Here is a 4840-nt window from a genome sequence, read left to right on the forward strand (position 1 = left end):
TAATTATGGAAAAAAGTGTTCTTGTAATAGCTGATGTCAAAGGTTTTTTTGATTGATTGAAACTTTTATTAGTAGATTGCACAGTACAGTACATCCATCCATCCATCCATTTTCTACCGCTTATTCCCTTCGGGGTCGCGGGGGGCGCTGGAGCCTATCTCAGCTACAATCGGGCGGAAGGCGGCGTACACCCTGGACAAGTCGCCACCTCATCGCAGCAGTACAGTACATATTCCATACAATTGACCACTAAACGGTAACACCCGAATACGTTTTTCAATTTGTTTAAGTCGGGGTCCACGTAAATCAATTCATGGTAATGGTCATGTTGGCTTTCTTCCATTCTAATTGTGCTCTAACAGGTTCTGGTAAGTGTATTCAAAGTGTGGCCTGGGGGCCATTTGGGGCCCGCAGTATGAGTTGTGTAGTCACACACAATAGTCGAAATAAAATCAAACCAAAACAGTAAAAATATAAGAATAAAGAGAAGCAATTAAATGTTGATACTTTAATAACTAATCATTTGTCACTCCAAACAAGTACTTTGTGTACAATACAATTTATTAGGAATGTTAATCTTGCAACAACTACCAATTCAATTCTGATTATTGGGGTGACAATTCGATTCAAAATTGATTCTCACAATATATTATTTGGTCTAAAATTTGTAATAGAACCTTTCAAAACACATTGTAGGTTACAACATTTCTTCTTTGCTGCTGACATATGACTTATATGGTCCGTGTACCTTCCGTTCATTCTATTTCCAATTCTTAAATGCAAATAAAAAAACACATTTCAGATCATTTTTTCTATTTTCATTTCTGAAACAAAAGTTGGACAACTATTTATTGAGACTTTTTTTACATGACAATAGGACGCCTGCTGAACAAAGATGTTACCGTTATGCTAAAAACATGCTAAACGCAAAGGGAAAGCTAAAAATACTGCTTCCGGTTCAATTTGTCATCACACAGATGATGGCCATATATTCGATTTTTGTGTTTATCTGGAAAAATACTAATCCATAAAAGGAAAACAGCACAAAATCAAATTTTATGGCAATATTTTAATGAAAATCAATCCTTTTTTGTTTGTTTTATAATCTGCCATATATAATACAAATTTAAAAACGGCCCTAATTTTGTTTTTTGATTTGCGTTTCAGAATTGGAAATAGAATGAACGGAAGGTACACGGACCGTGTATATATATATATATATATATATATTTAAAAAAAAAAATCCAATCCAATCCACTATAGCCCATTTAAAAAAACAATAAAGGTTTCGCAAAGTGCTGCACAGTAGTTAAAACACACATTAAAAAAGCAGGATAAAACTAAGGACAGTCTAGTGTAAGAATCATTTAACTAAAAAATTAAGTAAATACGTTAAAGAAAATAAGAGACTAACATCACACAATTCTCTTGTTGGTTTAGAAGCCAACGAGTAAAAATATGTTGCAAGACGTGATTTAAAACTCATTAAAGAGGGAGATGTCTCAATAACCAGAGGGATATTGTTTCCATGTTTTAGAGTCTCAGCAGAAAGCACACGATCCCCTCTGGAGTTTGACCGAGTAATTATTTTACTTTGAACTGTTGGAACTTGAGTTATTTTAACATTTTGAATTGATTTTGAATAAAAAAAAATAAGAAGAGCAATCACCCACAATAAAATATAATCCAATACAACTGAAACCAAGTTGTATTTTTAAGTATATATATTAATTATATACAAGCATTTATTTTTTTTTACAATGTAAATCCAAATGCATGCTTTGACTATTGACAGTATGTGTCCTTGGTGGAACAAGTTTGGACACCCCGGGGTCACAGTTTTCACCAAATTAAAAACAGTGACTGTTAAACATTGTTGTGTGTATCCCTTTTTCAAAAAGTCCTATTAAAATTACATGTTTTTAATAGTCAAACATGCAGACATGTCATTTCAAATAATATAACACATTGATTCTCAAACTGTGGTACACCGTCGTACCACTAGTGGTACACGGGCTTGAACTATACAAAGTATTTCAAAGGTTGGAATCTACGTTTTTTGCATGATATACTAGTTACTATGGTAATTTAATTAGTTACTATGGTAATCTAATTAGTTACTATGGTAATCTAAATCACAGCAGCTCAGACGAGGCACCAAGCAGTGTGTGTGGGGAGCGTTTCCACAGAGTGTTTCCAGAGCGGCCAGCCTGAAATGCGGGTGTCAGGGACAGACGCGGAAGGAGAGTTTTACAGCAAAGTTCTAAAGCTTAGTGATATATCAGATACATCAGATTGTAGGTGGGTTTTTTTACCCTTCACGTTCATATTTCGCTGTGTTTGTTGCATTTTTGTTGCGTTTCGCTTGCTTGTAAAATATGTGGATCGACAAGGGGCTGTGACGTTCATATGTTGTCAATATTCAGTGTTTTATCGTTCACAGTTAATATTGTAAATCCCATATTCTCTATTTTCATGTACATTCTGGGTGCCTCATTAACATAAAACAATGAAAAATTCCATTCTGTTTTTTAAGGCGCGGTCTGTCATAACGTTTTTAGCTTTTAATCAAACATTATTGTGAGTTTTTGTATTAGTGTATTATATGTATATATAAATAGATAAATAAATAGATATACCGGCCCCCAGACACTTTTTTTTCCTCAAAATTTGGCCCCCTGAGTCAAAATAATTGCTAGTGGTTATTCTATAGTCAAACACAGTGTTACTGTTCAAAGTTTATGTAATGTTACAGAGGCAAAAATATTGACTGTACTTGTTGAATAAAACATCTGCCTTGTTTTTAATGAATATTCAGGCCTACTACGCTACTGTATTTTAATGTTAGTCATTACGGTGGTATTTGGAGAGTCAAGTTTTTTCTAAGGTGCACTTGGTGAAAAAAGTTTGAAATCAAATTGCAATTAAATTACAGAAATTAATTACTACACATTTAGCGATGTGTTTACATTTATGGACTTTTGCCCAATTGTTATTTATAATATAAAGTTAACTTAAAGTTAAGTTAAAGTACCACTGTTAGTCACACGCACACACTAGGTGTGGTGAAATTACCCTCTGCCTTTGACCCATCCCCTTGTTCCACCCCCTGGGAGGTGAGGGGAGCAATGAGCGGCAGCGGTGGCTGCGCTTGGGAATCATTTTTGGTAATTTGACCCCCAATTCCAACCCTTGATGCTGAGTGCCAAGCAGGGAGGCAACGGGTCCCATTTTTATAGTCTTTGGTATGACTCGGCCGGGGATTGAACTCACAACCTACCGATCTCAGGGCGGACACTCTAACCACAAGATAATATTTACCTATAATATTAATAATAATGTTCTAAAATGGGTGGCACAGGGGTTAGTGCATGTGCCTCACAATACGAAGGTCCTGAGTAGTCCTGAGTTCAATCCCGGGCTCGGGATCTTTCTGTGTGGAGTTTGTATGTTCTCCCCGTGACTGCGTGGGTTCCCTCCGGGTACTCCGGCTTCCTCCCACCTCCAAAAACATGCACCTGGGGATAGGTTGATTGGCAACACTAAATTGGCCCTAGTGTGTGAATGTGAGTGTGAATCTTGTCTGTCTATCTGTGTTGGCCCTGCGATGAGGTGGCGACTTGTCCAGGGTGTACGCGGCATTCCGCCCGAATGTAGCTGAGATAGGCTCCAGCACCCCCCGCTACCCCAAAAGGGACAAGCAGTAGAAAATGGATGGATGTTATAAAATATAGTGGATTAGGTGACTTTTGGGTGTAGCCGAGTGCAGCTGGGATAGGCTCCAGAACCCCCCCGCGACCCCGAGAGGGACAAGCGGTGAAAAAAAAAATGGATGGATTGATGACTACAAATGGAGGATGGGATAGCGTCGGCACACGGTCGGTGAACATATCCTACGAAGTCAGACCTACACTGTTTCAATGTCCATTTCTCAGATGATATAATTGTTGATGACTGAAGTATGCTGATAGCAACCAAACCCAACCCCCTCCACATCCCACCCCCCGGATTGTAAATAATGTAAATAATTCAATGTACATACTCTGATGATTAACTTGTGTGATGACTGTATTATGCTGATAGTATATATTTGTACCATGAATTGATTTAGGTGGACCCCGACTTAAACAGGTTGAAAAACTTATTCGGGTGTTACCATTTCAATTAATCAATCAATCAATGTTTATTTATATAGCCCTAAATCACAAGTGTCTCAAAGGGCTGCACAAGCCACAACGACATAAGTGCAAGGAAAAACTCACCCCAGTGGGACGTCGATGTGAATGACTATGAGAAACCTTGGAGAAGACCGCATATGTGGGTAACCTCCCCGTCCCCCAGGGGAGACCGAAAGCAATTGATGTCGAGTGGGTCTGACATAATATTGTGAAACTTCAGTCCATAGTGGATCTAACATATTAGTAAAAGTCCAGTCCATAGTGGGGCCAGCAGGAGACCGTCCCGAGCGGAGACGGGTCAGCAGCGCAGAGATATCCCCAACCGATGCACAGGCGAGCGGTCCACCCCGGGTCCCGACTCTGGACAGCCAGCACTTCATCCATGGCCACCGGACCTGTGTAACTCCCCATCCACAAGGGAGAGGGGGGCAGAGGAGAAAAGAAAAGAAACGGCAGATCAACTGGTCTAAAAAGGTGGTCTATTTAAAGGCTAGAGTATACAAATGAGTTTTAAGATGGGACTTAAATGCCTCTACTTTTTGATTTAGTGGTCAATTGTACGGAATATGTACTGTACTGTGCAATCTACTAATAAAAGTCTCAATAAATCAATGAAACGGCTGCCTTTTACCATCTCTGCTGACATCTTGTGGACAAAGAGA

This window comes from Entelurus aequoreus, linkage group LG02, assembly GCF_033978785.1.
Source record: "Entelurus aequoreus isolate RoL-2023_Sb linkage group LG02, RoL_Eaeq_v1.1, whole genome shotgun sequence".
Taxonomy (NCBI): Eukaryota; Metazoa; Chordata; class Actinopteri; order Syngnathiformes; family Syngnathidae; genus Entelurus; species Entelurus aequoreus.